Genomic DNA, 19,597 nt, shown 5'->3' on the forward strand with positions numbered 1-19,597 from the left:
CTGTGTGGCACTACACACCATGTTATCTACAATATAAATTAAATGGACAACTGCTTTGACATATATATAAATATAAAATGCAAATATTTGACTAAAGTGATTCTTATTTCAAAATATTTCAAAATAGATGTTCATACAAAAGCTAGGCTTATAATATACATCACAATAATCTCCCACTTATACTAAAAGACTATGCTGCCATACATCTGATTCTCATCCCCTCAACATGCCTATCTAAAGCTCTCACGTGAAGGGTCATAGTGAAAGGATTTGTCAGGTTATCTGCTGATGTAATCTTGGCGACAACAACCTCTCCTCGTTTTACGATGTCTCGTATCAGGTGGTACCCCTAAACCCTATACCCTAAATCCTAAACCCTAAACCCTAACGACCTGGCCCCTCGGCCCCATTGGACGCCCCAAGGCGGCCCCTCGGCCGTGCCGTTACTCACTAGGACTTCCCACCCCTGGCCAGTGGATTTTTGCCTTCCCCAGGATTCGAACTCTAGACCTCCAAGATAAGTACTAGAGTTTATGAATCCTGGTAGCCAAGTGAGCGGGGCCAGGTCTGCTATCCCTATCTGATTGGAAGTCCGAATCCGTGTAACCCACAGGGAGAAAATCATCTGCCTAGTAAACCAGCATATAATCTTTAGTCCTTTTCAGGTACTTTAATATATGCTTTACGGTAGTCCAATGTCCAGGTCCTAGGTTACTTTGATATCTGTTAACCATGCCCAAGGCAAAATAGATATCCGGTCTCATACATAGCATTGCATACATTAGGCTTCCTACAAATGAAGCATAAGGAACTGCCTTCATCTCCTCTATCTCCTTTGATGTCTTAGGACACATCTCTTTAGATAAAGGTACTCCATGCCGAAAAGGTAGAAAACCTTTCTTGGAGTTTTGCATGCTAAAACGAACTAGGATAGTATCGATGTATGAAGCTTGGGATAAGCACAACATCCTTTTCTTGCGATCCCTTATTACTTTGATCCCAATAATATGTCCACATTCTCCCAAGTCCTTCATATCAAACTGCTTGGACATCCATACCCTTACGTCTGACAACACTTTGACATTGTTGCCAATGAGCAAAATGTCATCTACGTATAGTATCAGAAATACCACCATGTTTCGGTCACTTTTCTTGTATACACAAGACTCATCGGGACACTGAATGAATCCATAAGACTGGATCACTTCATCAAATCGGATGTTCAAAGATCTTGAAGCTTGCTTCAGTCCATAAATGGACCGATTGAGCTTACAAACAAGATGCTCTTTGCCCTTCACAATGAATCCCTCTGGTTGCTTCATATAGATGTTTTCTTTAAGACTTCCATTAAGGAAAGTTGTCTTGACATCCATTTGCCAAAGCTCATAATCCATATGAGCAGCAATAGACAAAAGAATCCGGATAGACTTAAGCATGGCTACCGACGAAAAGGTTTCCTCATAATCGATTCCCTCTTTCTGAGTATACTCCTTCATAACAAGCCTTGGTTTAAAGGTTTCCACCTTCCCGTATGTTCCTCTTTTCCTTTTATAGACCCATTTACATCAAATGACTTTTACACCATTTGGTGGTTCTACAAGCTCCCAGACTTGATTAGAATGCATAGATTCTATTTCAGAGTTTATTGCACTTTGCCAAGATGTCGCATCTTTATCTTGGAGTGCTTCATCATATGTCCAGGGATCAGCTTCATGTTCACCAGGGATCAAGTCCGCCCGAAAACTCTCCCAAAAACATGAATCTATCAGGTTGCCTAACAACCCTCCCACTACGACGAGACACTACCTGTAATTGTGCATCATTTGTGACACGTGTTGCAGTTACTTGTGGTATCTCATCTTATACCGTTGGTACTAAAGTAAAAATATCCTCTCTTATTTCCTCAAGAATAATTTTACTCATGGGCTTGTAGTTCATTACATAGTTGGTGTTGGCCATTTTGCATGTCACGAGGCACTCCAAATTAATAAAAATTGAAACTCATTAAAATTAAAACAAGTGTTGTAGTAACGAGTCCCGAGTCGTATTTTTCCAAGAGCAACTAGTAAGTAAATGTGTGTAAATCCTAGAATTTTTTTTCAATCAAATTATTACATCAACAAGTTCTATTAAGCTCTTCCATTCTCAACTTCATTCAACAATGTGAAATAGAGGTAAACAATGAAAAACTCAAGTTATTCATTTACAATTCAACTCAAGGTCAGCCATAACAATCCAATTCACAGAACAAAGAAAAAAAGTAACAAGTGAACTCGAAATCTCAAACAACTTGTAAGCATTAAACTTACACTTAATTCTCAATTACACTTAATTCAACCATTAAACTTAATTGCTCAATCACAGCAACCTTCAACAAAGGAACACAACCAACAACCTCCAGATAAGCATTCACGAATTCAACTTCAGAACAGCAACAAAAGATTCAATGCATAGCAAAATGTTAGCTAACTAAATAACCAAAATTAAACAATTAATGTAAATCAAACTCCTAATTCCAAACTAAAACTAAATTGCAAACTAATTGGTTAGCTTAACAACATTCAGATTGTAGAAGTTCAACAAATTTGGAATTACAAGTAAGAACATCAGGATTGGTTTTGGCAGCAAGAAATTCTGAAAAGGAATTGCAATAAATGGAAACAAGAAGCAATGATAAGGAAGATGAATCAAATCTGATGATTTGAGCAAGTTCAAAAACAAATCTATAAGACAAAGATAATGAAAACTTAATCTATAGCATTCCACAAACCAAAATCTCAAACTCAACTTCTTATCAATCTGCTGTACAAACAGAAATGCTCTCGGGACCCCTTAAGCATTCAACAACAATCCCGAATCTTCCAACTATTTCCAGAAGGCACTCACAGCTCTTAGAAACCTCTATTCAAGCTCCATCTAACTGGAAACCTCATTGGTCGAAGAAACAGAGCAAGAATTCTGTGGATTACAAAACTAAGTCGGTTGATCAGATCTACTTAGCTTCGCTGCGGAATGGAGATCGGAACATAATCAGAAGCTCTCAGGAGACCTCCCTCGAAGCTCTGGTGGATGCGAAATTCGCTGATTGGGAAACCTCCCCTCAGGAACGCGGCGGCTGAACAGAATTCAAGTCGCCATCTAGAGACCTCCTTCAAGCTCTCTGATCACCGGAAGATGAACGCCGATAGCTAGAAATCGTCGTCGTTGAAGAAGAAGAAGAACCAGATCTGATTTGAGGAATGGGAGCTGCGGCCTTCGCGCGAAGAAGAAGAAGCTATAGTGGAGGAAATCGTGAAGTCGAGCCCACTGTACACTGTAGCTTCTCACGACATTTAAACTCTCCCAAATATGATCGAACGACTGAGAATTCTCGAAGCTTGATCAACGGTGGAAATAGCCTAAAATCTGATCCAACAGTACCGATCTTCATCTACGGTCCAGATATGCTCCTCATTAGGTCGAATGGACTAGATGCTTGACAGATGGCTCAGATCTCTCCAACCTTCAATGGACGGTCCAAATCGATCCAAAGCTTGATCGTCTCGTTTAGCCCTAAATTTGAGCCCAAATGTGACCTGATCTGATCGGGTCCATGACCCTTTTGATGCCTACAAAATAATAATCAAATATTAGCATTAAATACCATGAAAATAGGCTAATTTGCAATTAGGTCCAAAATCATATGCTATTATGAAATATGATGTAAATGTGAGATTAAGCTATGAATAGACCAATAAAAATATGCATTATGATTCAAAATAATATAGCAAAATCATGGTTATCAAATCCCCCACACTTAGCCTTGGACGTCCCGTTCAAGTCAAGAAAACCTAAAATCATCTCCACACAAATTCCCCTAGCAATACCTAGAAGATAGTAAAAAGAATTTAACTAAGGTCATCTTAAAGATCACAAATAATCATGAATACAATTCAAACAATAATCAGTAGGTATGGTGGTTTCAATCCAATTAAAAAATTAAACAAGTTGCAATCTCACAAGGTATTAACCTATTCTAGCCCTCACACTCAAAATTGCATATAAGTGGAGCTCACTCAATGTCACTCACAACATTTTACTACCATAAGCTTGCTTATTTTCTAATTGTCCACCACTATAAATATAGCATACATGAGTCAAAAGGATTTCATCAACAAGAATTGAAATGAAAGCAAGAAGAGCAATTAAAATGAATGTAGTAGCAAAAGAAAAGAATTCAATGAAAAATATGAAAAGATGAGAGTATTGGAGGAATATACTGTTGGTGCGGGAAGCATCCGACGATCGACCGTTGTTTTGATAATGGCAATGGAATTCAAAGTTAAGTTGTTTTGTAATCTAACATACTTAATTGAGTGTTTCAGACAAGTTCTAGCTGCGGTTAGGCAGGGAGAAAACCCTAGGGGGTGGTTGTTGGATTTTTCGGGCCGCGAAAACCGCTTTTTCGCGTCGCGGAAATCCCGAAACCCCGCCACCGGATCTTTGCGAAGATAAAACTTTCAAAAACTTACGAGTACGAGTTTCTAAACCTCGATCTATAGTAGATCTACAAAGGAGAAGGAATATTCCTTTCATGCGAAGCCCTTCGCAATCCCGCTTTTCCTCGGTTCGCCGGATCTCGAAAGTGTCAAAGTAGACACTTCTCTATGTGTATCCACACAAGCAAGAGATGGAGAAAAATCTCTAAGGATGTGCTAGCAACCTTAGAGATCAGCAATGGAGGAGAGGGAAAGCAAGAAGAAAGCTAGAGAGGAAGAAGATGGGAGTTACCCCAAAAAAAATGAAACTCACCACATGAAATCAAAGTGGTCGGCCACTTTAGTGGAGGTTGTAACCTCCATGGGATACCAAGAGTCACAACTCTTGGTAACTCCCATGAGGTGGCATCTCACTTAAGTAACCATGATGATGTGGAGCATCATCATTGGCCCACTCAATGCCAACTCACCAATGAGGTGGCATAAAGTCAAGTCAAACTTGACTCTTCATTTTCCTCTCAAGTCAAGTCAAACTTGACCACTTCTCTCCATGGTTGATCAAATCTAACCATTGTTTCAAGTCAATTTTAATTTAATGAATCTCTATTCATTGAATTAAATTGATTCAATGAGTCTAAGTCCAAATTAGACTCACTTAACACATGAACCAAATTGAGTCCAACTCAATTAGCATAATTTGGATTACTCTTAATCCAATTTGGATTACTCAATTAATTTTATTTTATTATATTTTTTATTTTTTATTTTAATTTCATTTTAATTTCATTTAAATTTAATTTTATTTTAATTTAATTAGATTTAATTTAATTAGATCTGATTTAATTTGATTAAATTCGATTCGATTCGATTTGATTCAATTCGATTTAATTCGATTTGATTCAATTCGATCCGATTTGAAGTCATTGTTGGTGCGGGAAGCATCCGACGATCGAACTCGTGTTTTGATAATGGCAAAGAATTCAAAGTTAAGATGTTTGGTAGTCTAACAAGTCTACTTGAGGATGTCAGGAAAGTCCTAGCTGCGGTTAGGCAAAGGGAAAACCCTAGGGGGCGGTAACCCTAGGTCATAGGGGGTGGTAACCCTATGCAGAAAGTCTTGGTAGGTCGATGTCTTCAGGCAAAAGTCCTAGGGGGTGGTAACCCTAGGTGGAAAGTCCTGGTGTCGCGAACCAGGTGAAAGACTGGATTGGCCGGGAAGCGGATGTCCAGCAGAAAGTCCGGAAGCGTCGGGTGCTGAGCAAAAGTCCAGTCGATCTGGAGGATCGACTGGCAACAGGTAAAATCTCCTGAGTGGAGTAGGTGAGGACGCGTTCCCCGTAGAGGGAACAGTAGGCGTCGGGTCGACCTAGGGTTTCCGGTCGGAAACCCGAAGTCAGACTCGGACAGTCTGGAGACTGTCTATACTTTATTTATCATGTGTTTTGTGCTAACTTTGTGTTGCAGGATTGTGTTTGGAACTAACGTATCTTGCAGGTGCAAATGAGCAACCTAATTCCTCGGATGAACAGTGTCCGAGGCGCCTCCATGGAGCTTGAAGGCGCCTTGGGTACAAAAGGTGACCTGGCCGCGAAACAGGGTTGAAGGCGCCTCAGCTGGCTCTGGAGGCGCCTTGGAATGCGCCTTGAAGGCCCTTGAAGGCGCCCTCAAAGGTGATAAGCGCAAACTGGTCAGCGCTCATCTGCACGGTGGACTCGGAGCCTTGAAGGCGCCTTCAGAGGCCTTCAAGGCGCCTTGGATGCCCTTTATAAGGGGACTTCGAGCAGCATTGAAGCATAACAACTTCCAAGAGATCCTTGTGTTGCGTGCTGCTCAATAAACGACCCTGAAGTACTGTTACGAGTCCACGACGACCAGGAGCTTTGAGATTACGATTCTGTCGTCGGTATACTTGTTTTTAATTACTGTACTAATTGTAAATCTTGTACTCCTTTTCGTACTTATAAGTGTTGCCCACCGAAAGCGATCAAGGATCGCGGGCCTTCGAGTAAGAGTCGACTTAGGCTCCGAACGAAGTAAAACTTCTTGTGTTCCTCTGTGATTGCATTCGTTATTTCCGCTGCGTATATTTACTTTGATAGTTTTACGATTCCGATACGATCAAAATAGCCGCGAGCGCTATTCACCCCCCCCCCTCTAGCGCGTCTCGATCCAACAATTGGTATCAGAGCCCGCACTTCCAGAAGGTTTAACCGCCGACTGTGCACAAGAGTTATGGTCTGATTGAACCATGTGAGTACAATATTGACCTCGAACAAAGAAAGTGGGGGCTCCTATGTTCGGATCAAGAGGACCAGACACCAGGCAGGAAGTCCTAGTAGGTCAGGTGGACCGAGGGGCAGGAAGTCCTAGTTACGGCTAGGCAAGGAAGTCCTAGTAGGTCGGGTATACCGAGGGGCAGGAAGTCCTAGTAGGTCGGGTAGACCGAGGGGCAGGAAGAACTGGTGGGTCAAGGATCGGACGTGGAAAGCCCATGGTCCTTTGTTTGAGGGGGGGATTGTTGGGGTTGCAAGGTTGCAAACATAGTCCCATATTGAAAACACATGGAAAAGATCATGGGTTTATAAGAGAAAGATATCTCCATTGGCATGAGACCTTTTGGGTAGAGCCCAAGAGCAAAACCATGAGGGCTTAGGCCCAAAGTGGACAATATCATGTCATTGTGGAGATATCTAAATTCTTTTCGATCCAACAAGTGGTTATAGGATTCCCTGATTGACAATTTAGATCGGGTGAGATGACTAAGAAATAAAATTATTTAAAAATCTTTCCAAAATCAATTTCAAAATTATTTAAAAAACTTTCCAAAATCAATTTCAAAATTATTTAAAAATCTTTTAAAAATCAATTTCAAAATTATTTAAAATCTTTAAAAAATTATTTCCAAAATCAATTTCAAAATTATTTAAAAATCTTTTCAAAATCAATTTCAAAATTATTTAAAAATCTTTCCAAAATCAATTTAAAAAATCTTTCCAAAATCAATTTCAAAATTATTTAAAAAACTTTCCAAAATCAATTTCAAAATTATTTAAAAAATTATTTCCAAAATTATTTAAAAATCTTTTCAAAATCAATTTCAAAATTATTTAAAAAATCTTTTCAAAATTATTTAAAAAATCTTTTCAAAATCAATTTCAAAATTATTTTAAAAAATTTTTAAAATTAATTTCAAAATTATTTAAAAAATCTTTTCAAAATCAATTTCAAAATTATTTAAAAAATCTTTTCAAAATCAATTTCAAAATTATTTAAAAATCTTTTCAAAATCAATTTCAAAATTATCTTTTCAAAATTAATTTCAAATTTCAAAATTACTTTAAAAACTTAAATCTCAAAATTATTCTTAAACTCAATAAACATAAGTGTTTGCTAAATTATCTTGAATACAATAGAATAGAAAATTTAAGGAGACAATAAACATAGTGTCTGCTTCAATCACGCTATCTTTAATCCATTAAAAAGAAATCAATTCAACTACTTCATGTGTAGGAATTGGATCAATGGATGTTGGATAGTGGATGCTCCAGACATATGACTGGAGATAAGTTGAAGTTTACCAAACTCAAGTACAAGAGTCTAGGATCAGTTGCATTCGGCAACAACGGTAAACTTAAAGTAATCGGAAAAGGTAATATTGAACTTAGTTCCGATTTCATTATTCGAAATGTTTTATTGGTTGAAAATTTTAACTTTAATTTACTAAGTATAAGTCAATTGTGTGACAGCGGATACCTAGTTAATTTCGATAAATCTGGATGTCTAGTTAAAAATATTGAAAATCCAGAAATTAAACTTAAGGGACTTAGAAAAATAACATCTACACAATTGATTTATCAATATCCTCAATAAAGTGTCTCCTGACATAGCAAGAGGAAACCCAACTGTGGCACAGAAGGCTGGGTCACACACACACAAGACTTATTTCAAAAATGAGTCAAAATGGTCTAGTTAGAGGTTTGCCCAAATTAAAATTTATTGAAAATTCAATCTGTGATGCATGTCAAAAAGGAAAACAAACCAAGTCAACCCACAAGTCAACTAACCTAGAAAGATCCAACACCATACTTGAGCTTCTTCACCTTGATCTATTTGATTCACATGGAGCCAAATCACTAAACAAGAACCAATATTGCTTAGTAATAATTGATGACTACTCTAGGTACACTTGGGTGAAATTTCTAAAAACAAAAGATGAAACCTATGAAATATTTAGTAATTTTTGCAACTTAACGGAAAATGAAAAAGATACTAAAATTAAAAGAATAAGAAGTGACCACGGAGGGGAATTTGAAAATCATAAGTTCACCCAATTTTGTAAAATAAATGGATACCAACATGAATTTTCATGTCCTAGAACCCCCCAACAAAATGGACTAGTGGAACGTAAAAATAGAACTTTACAAGAAGCAGCTAGAACTATGTTAAATGAATATGACTTAAATCATCAATTTTGAGCTGAAGCAATAAATACTGCAAATTACATTCAAAACAGAATTTTAATTAATAAATTTCACAATAAAACAGCATATGAACTCTACTATAATAAAATTCCCAATCTAAACTATCTAAAAGTATTTGGGTGTAAAGTTCACATTTTAAATACTAAAGATTACTTAGGAAAATTTACACCCAAATCTAACCAAGGAATATTCTTAGGATACTCCTCAACCAGTAGAGCCTTTAGAGTATTTAATCAAAATACCTTGAAAGTTGAAGAAACAACTAATGTAATATTTGATGAAGAAAATAATTTACCTAATATAAATGAAAATATTAACACTAATCCAAGAGCAGCAGACGATGATGAAATCCAACCTAATCTTAATGAGTCAGAAGAACCAGTTTCTGACTCACAAATAAGACCAACTAGAATAAGCACCTCTCACCCACCTGACCAAATTTTGGGTGACCCAAACCTAGGAGTCAGAACTAGATCGTCCTATAGAAACCTTAGTCAGATTGCTCTAATTTCTAAAATTGAACCTAAAACTATAGAAGAAGCCTTGCCTGATCCAGACTGGATCATTGCGATGCAGGAAGAATTAGCCCAATTTGAGAGAAACCAAGTCTGGGACCTTGTACCTAAACCCATAGATAAATCAATAATAGACACTAAATGGGTTTTTAGGAACAAGTTGGATGATCACGATGATATAGTAAGAAACAAATCAAGGTTAGTAGCCAAAGGGTTTAGTCAAGTCGAAGGCTTAGACTATGATGAAACTTATGCTCCAGTAGCTAGACTCGAGTCCATTAGGATGTTATTTGCCTATGCAGCCAATAAAGGATTCAAATTGTACCAAATGGACGTTAAGTCAGCCTTTTTAAATGATTTTATCAAGGAAGAGGTCTACGTAAGCCAACCTCCAGGGTTTGAAGACATAGACTACCCTAATCACGTATTTAAATTAAAAAATGCACTATATGGACTAAAACAAGCCCCTAGAGCATGGTATGAAAGATTATCTAATTACTTAATATCCAAAGAATTTAACCAAGGACAAATCGATCCTACTTTGTTCGTGAAAACTATAGGAAAAGATATCTTTATAGCCCAAATCTATGTTGACGACATAATCTTTAGTTCAACCAATTCAAAATTCTTAAAAGAATTCGTCAAATTAATGGAAAGTGAATTTGAAATTAGTATGGTTGGAGAACTTAATTTCTTCTTAGGTTTACAAATTAAACAAACTAAAGATGGAATCTACATTTATCAAACTAAATATGCTAAAGAGTTAATTAAAAAATTCTGTATGAAAAATTCAAAAATTATAAATACTCCAATGGCAACCAACATAAACATTGACTCTGACCCTGAAGGAAAACCAGTTGACTCAAAATACTATAGAAGTGCCATAGGTAGCTTACTCTATCTAACTGCAAGTCGACCCGACATATTGTTTGTAGTAGGTATGTGCGCTAGATACCAATCATGTGCAAAAGAGTCACACCTATCTTATGTCAAAAGAATACTTAGGTATATTAAAGGAACTCTAAATGTAGGACTTTGGTATCCAAGAACTTGCATCTTTGACCTTTACGGTTATTCTGACTCAGACTATGCTGGGTGCAAGCTAGAAAGAAAAAGTACAAGTGGTAGCTGCCAGATTCTAGGTCAGTGCCTAGTAAGTTGGTCAAGCAGAAAGCAACATTGTGTTGCTCTTTCCACCACAGAAGCTGAATACATAGCTCTAGGAGAATGTGCATCTCAACTACTATGGATGATGCATACGTTAAAAGACTATCAACTAGAGTATAAAAATACACAAGTCTTTATTGATAATATCAGCTCAATTAATCTCACCAAGAATCCTATTCACCACTCTAGGACTAAACACATAGAGGTAAAACACCACTTTGTAAGGGACCATGTAGCTAAAGGTGAAATTGCACTCAACCACGTTGAGTCCAAATCAAACCTAGCTGACATCTTTACAAAACCCTTACCTGAACTTGAGTTCAGTGCACTTAGAAGGCAAATAGGAATGTGTTGGGTAGAGTAGTGTTCTTATTTTTTAAAATAACTCTTATTGTTTTTTTCAAATTCTAGGAAAAATAATTTTCAAAATTCCCAAGTTCCTAGATTTTTTTCAAAATTTTAGAATTAGCCTAGGTTTTTCCCCCTAGATATCATGTTCCCCTAGAATTAAACCAGAGCATCTCACAAAGTACCTAAGTTTACCTTGATTGTGATTGACAAACATAGAACGGCGTGAGATGCATAGGGTATATCCTAGACTCAAGAATGCTTATATCTGTACATCAATATGAGTCTGGGCGTTAAATATGCAATAAACATTAATCAAGTTAAGTTCTCCAGCTCTAGTCATGTCTATCTGGACCAAAATAACTTAACTTGACTAACCTAGTGAAAGCTATTGTCCTGTAGACTATCAGCAAGTAACTAAAGGTTAGACAGTTGGTAAGGGATACTCAATTTTCTTCTTAAGGAATGTTTTTGCTCTTTATGGCTCTGATACCTAATAAATCAATCTATTGAACATGTCTTGTGCTTGGACATAAGGACCAACTGAACTTAAATGAATAACCTTGTCTTAAAACTTTATTGAAACTAAGTTCCAATTGACATTAACTTTCAAACCCTGTTGAACTTAGCTAACCTGTTAACCTTAGTAAAATCATATACAACCCAATCAAACATTTATTATTACCCATTTTTGATATATGGAAAAGGGGGAAAGTAGCAAAAATGTAAAAACAAAAAGTTAAGGGGGAGCAAAAGTTAAGGGAGAGCATATAAGGCAAATTTGCTTTAGTTATTTTGGACATCTATACTTAGCAGATTTGCCTGTGTTAAAAATGTCTATTCGTTTGTTTACTTAACTTTGAATTTGAGTTGCCATAACTTAACTTTGAATTCGTGTTTTGATAATGGCAAAGAATTCAAAGTTAAGATGTTTGGTAGTCTAACAAGTCTACTTGAGGATGTCAGGAAAGTCCTAGCTGCGGTTAGGCAAAGGGAAAACCCTAGGGGGCGGTAACCCTAGGTCATAGGGGGTGGTAATCCTATGCGGAAAGTCTTGGTAGGTCGATGTCTTTAGGCAAAAGTCCTAGGGGGTGGTAACCCTAGGTGGAAAGTCCTGGTGTCGCGAACCAGGTGAAAGACTGGATTGGCCGGGAAGCGGATGTCCAGCAGAAAGTCCGAAAACGTCGGGTGCTGAGCAAAAGTCCAGTCGATCTGGAGGATCGACTGGCAACAGGTAAAATCTCCTGAGTGGAGTAGGTGAGGACGCGTTCCCCGTAGAGGGAACAGTAGGCGTCGGGTCGACCTAGGGTTTCCGGTCGGAAACCCGAAGTCAGACAGTCCGGAGACTGTCTATACTTTATTTATCATGTGTTTTGTGCTAACTTTGTGTTGCAGGATTGTGTTTGGAACTAACGTATCTTGCAGGTGCAAATGAGCAACCTAATTCCTCGGATGAACAGTGTCCGAGGCGCCTCCATGGAGCTTGAAGGCGCCTCGGGTACAAAAGCTGACCTGGCCGCGAAACAGGGTTGAAGGCACCTCAGCTGGCTCTGGAGGCGCCTTGAAGGCCCTTGAAGGCGCCCTCAAAGGTGATAAGCGCAAACTAGTCAGCGCTCATCTGCACGGTGGACTCGGAGCCTTGAAGGCGCCTTCAGAGGCCTTCAAGGCGCCTTGGATGCCCTTTATAAGGGGACTTCGAGCAGCATTGAAGCATAACAACTTCCAAGCGATCCTTGTGCTGCGTGCTGCTCAATCAACGACCCTGAAGTGCTGTTACGAGTCCACGACGACCAGGAGCTTTGAGATTACGATTCTGTCGTCGGTATACTTGTTTTTAATTACTGTACTAATTGTAAATCTTGTACTCCTTTTCGTACTTATAAGTGTTGCCCACCGAAAGCGATCAAGGATCGCGGGCCTTCGAGTAAAAGTCGACTTAGGCTCCGAACGAAGTAAAACTTCTTGTGTCCCTCTGTGATTGCATTCGTTATTTCCGCTGCGTATATTTACTTTGATTGTTTTACGATTCCGATACGATCAAAATAGCCGCGAGCGCTATTCACCCCCCCCTCTAGCGCGTCTCGATCCAACAGTCCTTAGTCATCTCATCCGATCTAAATTTGCAATCAGAGAAACTTATAATTTTTGTAAGATGAGTTAGATTCGATTTCAGGGTTTAGTTTAACTTTATGTTAGATTCAGGTTTAGCTTTGTACTCAACAAATAAATATTTTTTAGATAAACTTCTGGGCTATGATGAATCACTTGGACATCATTAGAATAACCATGCCTTCGAGGTTTTCCAAATAGTCCTATTCAATAAACTTAGTACAAAATCTTGATCTAACAAGTTAGGATCCGTAAGGGGTAGCTTTAGTTAATTCTACTCAGCCAAATGCACCAGATCGAAGCCATATCTTCCTAGACATGTATAGACTAAACTTCTCTAACCTACTATCATCTAAAATTTCACCGGTACCGTAAGTCAAATTAAACTTAGTCCCTTTTTAATCTAATCCTAATTACCCTTGATAAATTTTTTTAATTTATAATTTATAATTTAAGTTTTTAATTTTGAATTAATTAAATTGGTCAAATTTTTCTTCTTTAAAGGAGTGTATGTCACGCCCCTAGAGGAGTCTCTGCCAGACAAAAATCTGACAGCATCTCCCCTATACCGGTGACAATCCAAAGCATACATACATACAAAATATACATCAGTCACATGTGTTGGTGCAATCGACCTCCAAGGTTTTAATGTCAGACAAATATGTTTAAGTATGCTTAAGTTGTTTAAGTATGGAGCTTAATCAAGGGAAGTCCTAGTTGTAGACTAGGCAAGGAGAAGGAAATCTTGATATATCGTGGAAGCCAGGTGGATAGGTCTGGAGGACTTGATCCCTGGGTAGCCGAATACTGAGTCCTAGTTGTAGGCTAGGTAAGGGAAATCTCGGTATGTCGTGGAAGCGAGGTGGTTAGGTATGGAGGACTTGATCCCTGGGTAGCCGAATACTGAGTCTTGGTGAGTGAAGCCAAGTGGAGAAAACCCTAGGGGGTAATAACCTTAGGGAACGAGAAGTCTTGGAGGAGTGAACTCCAAGCAAGGTTGATCGGATGGTTTTCGGTCGACCGCGCGCGGACGACCGGACCAGCGGATTTCGGTAAATCTAGGTTTAGGTTTATCATTGTTTTCTGTATTACTATTATTGTTGTTGGCTAATATGGTATTGCAGGAAAAGTCTTCAGGCGATCAGATACTGAGCAGACAAAAGACCAAACATGTCTGAAGGATCATGTTTGGCAGGTAAGTTGAGGTATGTAACTGGAAGAGCGACAGTGAGGTCGGGTTCCTAAAGGGAACAACCTAAGGTCGCTAATCCAACTAAAGAAACCGGAAAGGTTTCCAAGTTGAGATCAAGATAGTCCTAACTGTCATACTCATGCATTATATATTACTGTGCTAACCTTTGTGTTGCAGGGATACTTTGCTTAATACTGTGTTGCAGGTTTGGCCGGATCGGTCGACCGAACCAAGATGACTCAGCACAAATCAGTTTAATCAGCAACGATCAGATGCAGAAGGAAAATACACTGATTGGTCGACCGAACCCGAGGATCGGTCGACCGAACCATCAATATTAAAGGCACAGTAAATGCAGATCACGACAAATCTCGACGAACAAGGAAGGAACCTATTCGATCGACCGAAAAGAGGGATCGGTCGACCGAACCATTGAAGTCCAGTTAATGCAGAATATCGAGCCAGCGTCAGACTCCAGCTGGAAGGGATCGGAGCTGGTTCGGTCGACCGAACAGAGGGATCGGTCGACCGAAGATCCATCATACCTATAAATTGAGGCTCGAAGTCAGAGGCCAGCAACAATTTTCTGATCAATTCTGGTGCTACTCTACAAGCTGCTCACGCTACTCATCTTTGTCAGCTCAGCAAGCAACATCGTCCGGAGTACCGACCTAAGCTTCATCTGCAATACATTGTCAGTATAATTTAATTAATGTATGTGAAATTTTGGACGACACATACCCAATCTGGAAACGACACATGGTACAATGATCAGTAAACTCACCGGATCTACAACAAACTCACTCATGACACCTGTGCAATATAAATACAACTACATATACATGTAAAATAAATGACATGTATGCAGCATGACAACCATATGCAACAAGCATATCTCAAACAAGTGCAACAACCATAATCACATGCTACTAGTATCTACTAAGCATGTATGCAAAAATATCTCCAAAAATGCACCGCGCATCATATGCAAAAATACGTATGCATGCTCCATGGTCACCCCCGCCACCTCTCTAGACACCACGACCCCTGTATGGCCGAGAGGCTTGGATCCGTGACAAACCGTACTAGCCTCCAGTACATGCACCGCTATAGGCGGCCGAAGCGGGCGGTCAACTAAGTAGTTATCTAACTACATAGCTAAGGGTCCCTGACCACTCACATCTCTAGCCCTCTGACTACTGTACCCTCAAGACACTACTCCAGAGTGGTCGAGGTTGACAGAACACTGAGCGGCTGAGTAAGCACGATAGGACTAACTCCACTCCTACCTACCACTCTCCATCAGTGGTCGAAAGGACAGCTATAAACGACTGACAACTCTCTCAACCACAAGAAAGACAATAGTCGTCAGCAATGTAATGAATGATGAACATGATATATATATAATCATGATACAAACACCGTCATCATCCATACAAACTCTAAATCCATATAAGTACCCCACAACATGAGTATGATTATCATGATACATCCACATATCCCACCAAATATATATACACAACTAAATATGTATAATCAACCAAAAATCTCCGATAATCCCCCTACACATGTACACAAAACATAGGTACAATCAACATGTATCCTCCAGTAAAAACACATCAGACACGTGTATATACAACAAATATACAATCAACACAACTCCAATCATCACCAAACAAATGTGTACACGACATACAAATGGACAATCATCATATGAACACCGCCAACGAACCATCCCCTACCATACACACTCTACATGTACACAAATACCACAGAGTATAGATACTCCAAAGTGTAGACTGTATAAGAATTAAATAGATCATCACAAGGGTCAAGCATAAATATCAAGCAGGAAAATAACCAACGAACACGATATAAGGTAAAGCAGCCTAAACCATCACATAATAACATGCACTAAGCTCAATAAAAATTTACATAGAGCTAAGGAAGAAATACCCGTCTTTATCTGTCGACCGTGTAAAATAAATTCTACATCGTAATGATCGTCCCATCTCAAAATCCTGCATCAATCAACATATACATATATATTATTGTTTAGCTGATCACATAATCAACAACTAGCTAAACCCAAAACCTAATCCTACGTCGATTAGGTAATCCTATGTCGATTAGCTAAACCCAAAACCTAATCCTACGTCGATGGATAAAATTTACCTTCCGGACATTCGGACCACCTTCTTCCAGAAGTCCCTTTTCCTGCAAGAAAATGTTAGTATGAAGCAAAAAGTTTGCCTAATCCTATGTCGATGGATAAAATTTGCCTTCCAGACATTCGGACCACCTTTTTCCAGAGGTCCCTTTCCCTACAAGAAAATGTTAGTCTGAAGCAAAAAGTTATACTACCTACAAAACAAAAGTTAGCACAGTTAAAGAAAAAGAGTAGTAATTATATTCCATCTCACCGAGACCGAAATCTAGTCAAGATCTCAACTTAAATTTCCGAAATGACTCTAAGTTGGATCAGCACCTAAATTTCCTAACGGGAACACATCCTCACCAAGTCACTCCCCTCTAGTAACTTGCCTTAACTTACCTGTCAGACATTCGGTCAATCCATCGACTCGTCTGGACTTCGTGCTAGACATTTGGTCATCCCGTCGACCAGTCTGGACTTCGTGCCAGCTATCAGGTCAGCCCATTGACGTAGTTGGACATCGTGCCAAACATCCAATCAACTCGTCGACCAGTATGACTTCATGCCAACTATTCGAGCGGCCCGTCGACCTAACTGGATTTCGTGTCAGCTATCCGGTCGGCATGTCAACCTAACTGAGCTTCTCCTGCACACTACCCCAAGGTTGTTTTGATGTGATCAAACAAGTTAGGTTAGGTCCTGTTGTGTTTAACCCTATGTCTAAGTATGTAGAAGCTTAGGAGCACAAGAAGTTGAGCAAAAGACGCAGCTAGTAAGAATGATAGCACGAGAGAGAGTCGACGAGCTCGGTGTGTCTGAGGGACGAGGTGCTGCGGAAGAGTACGCTGACGGATGAAAAGGAGGCGCACGATATTTCCGAGGGACAAGAAGTCAGAGCGGAAGGTTGCTCGAGAAGACGGAAAGTTGTGTTCGGATGAGTCCTATTTCGGATGGCTGAAATCACCCAAGCGAGCGAAGCCGGAACAAAAGACCCGGACCAAAACGAACAGCACCGAAGCAGAGGGCCCGGATCAAAAAAGTCAACCCTGTTAAATTTTAGGGTCCAGGCACCTGGAACCCAAAATTTATCCTGATCGACGTGGCCTTTGACCGACGCGTCGGGGATAAAATTTTATCCCTCTCCAAGCGCCTGGAACCCTTGTAGGCGCCCCGACCAAGGCTATAAATACAGCCTTGGTCCAAAAGATAGAATAGAACAAGCATTCTTGCAACAACACTTGTACACATTCCAATTTTCATTTAGCTTTTTCTTTTCTGAGCTTTTAATGTTGTAAAGAAGTTAGTGCATATACCCATCGAAATTCGAGGGGGAATTCAACCAAATCAGTACCTAGAACTCCACAAAGAAGCTTTGGGAAAAGTTTATTAAGCTACACGAAGGAACGTTCGAAGCCAAGCTTGTGAGACGAAATTTACTTCGCAACCATCTCACCAACCTACGATTTGAAGAAGATGAAACGATTGCACACCTTCACTCGAGGATTAAGGAGCTCATCAACAGACTTTCAAATCTCGAAAAAAAGATAAGCAATCGAGATTCGCTAAGGTACGCTATTAATACATTCCTTAGAGATATAGAAAACTTCTAAGGACTTAAAATCTATTACCTTAAAAGAATTATTTTCAACTTCTACCTTACAAGTTATTTGAGTTTATAAAATTATTAACTAAAGATTATTGTAAAATAGAAAAGGAAATTAAAGAGATGAAATTAATTCTAACAAAATTTTGTCCATTAGAATATTTTGATAAATTAAAGTTAGAAAATGATAATTTACAAAAAGAAATAAAAATTTTAAAAATCATACATGCACATATAGTACAAATACTAGAAGATATAATTTAAATTAGTATTTTAAATATCACACAGGACAATTTAGGAAAATTTCTCAGAAATACATTCCAAAAAAATTCCTAATTAATCCAGTTAGAAGGAACCTATTTTGGATTTCAAAGTCTTGTCTAACTTGAACCTGAATTAAACTTAGTGCTTTCAGCGAGAAAATTAAACGTTTGAATTTTTTTAAAAGGCTTTGTCTAGAAGTGGTTGATGATCCAATAACCAAGAAGATTTAGTGTCTCACCACAACTTGAAATCAAATATTAAAATAAAATATTTAATTGACTACTTAATAGAGTATTAAAATTAAAATTAGATAATACTTTAATAGTTACTTAAATATTTTATAGTATCCTTAATTTAGAAAAAAAAATTCATCTTAAAAAATTTTAACTTAGTCTTTTTTTTTTAGTGTCAGCTTTAGTTTCCATAAATTTCTACAAAATTAATTTTTAAAAAAAAATTAACTTAAGTTATTTTATAAACTTTGCTTTACCAAAATTTATTTTATACTTTGCACAACTTTTTTATCTTTAAACTTAGAAAATTTTTCTACTTGAAATTTTTTAAAAAAAAAAATTTTATGCAACAATTAAAGTTTCTAAAATTATTATAAATTTTTTTATCAAAATAATTTCTAAAATTTTTAAAAGCTTGATAAATTTTTTCAAAATTATTTGAAACTCAAAATTACCCTTCGATTTGTTGATACCTCATTTTTTTATGTGATCAAAGAGGAAAAGAGAGAAATAAGTCTAGAGAAAGGTAGCTTAAAATTTTTATTACTTTTTGCACATTATTGTAAAATTTATTATTTTTATATTATAATACTTTATATTGGTTTACCCTAACTTAACTTGAGTTGCTCACATCAAAAAGAGGGAGATTGTTGGTACCTCAAGATTGTTTTGATATGATCAAACAAGTTAAGTTAAGTCCTATTGTGTTTAACCCTATGTCTAAATGTGTAGAAGCTTAGGAGCACAAAAAATCGAACAAAAGACGCAGGTAGCGAGAAAAACGACATAGGAGAGAACTGACAGACTCGGTGAATCTGAGGGACAAGGTGCTGCGAAAGAGTGCACAAACGAACGAGAATGAGGTACGCGACATTTCCGAAAGATGAAAAATCGGAGCGAAAAGTAGATTGAGAATGCCGGAAGTTGGGTTTGAGTGAATCCTATTCCGGCTGACCAAAATCACCCAAAGGAAGCAGAGGTGGAGCAGAAAACTCGGACCAAGACTAACAGCACCAGAGCAGAGGGCCCGAATCAAAAAAATCAACTCTATT

This window comes from Zingiber officinale, chromosome 10A (assembly GCF_018446385.1).
Source record: "Zingiber officinale cultivar Zhangliang chromosome 10A, Zo_v1.1, whole genome shotgun sequence".
Lineage (NCBI taxonomy): Eukaryota > Viridiplantae > Streptophyta > Magnoliopsida > Zingiberales > Zingiberaceae > Zingiber > Zingiber officinale.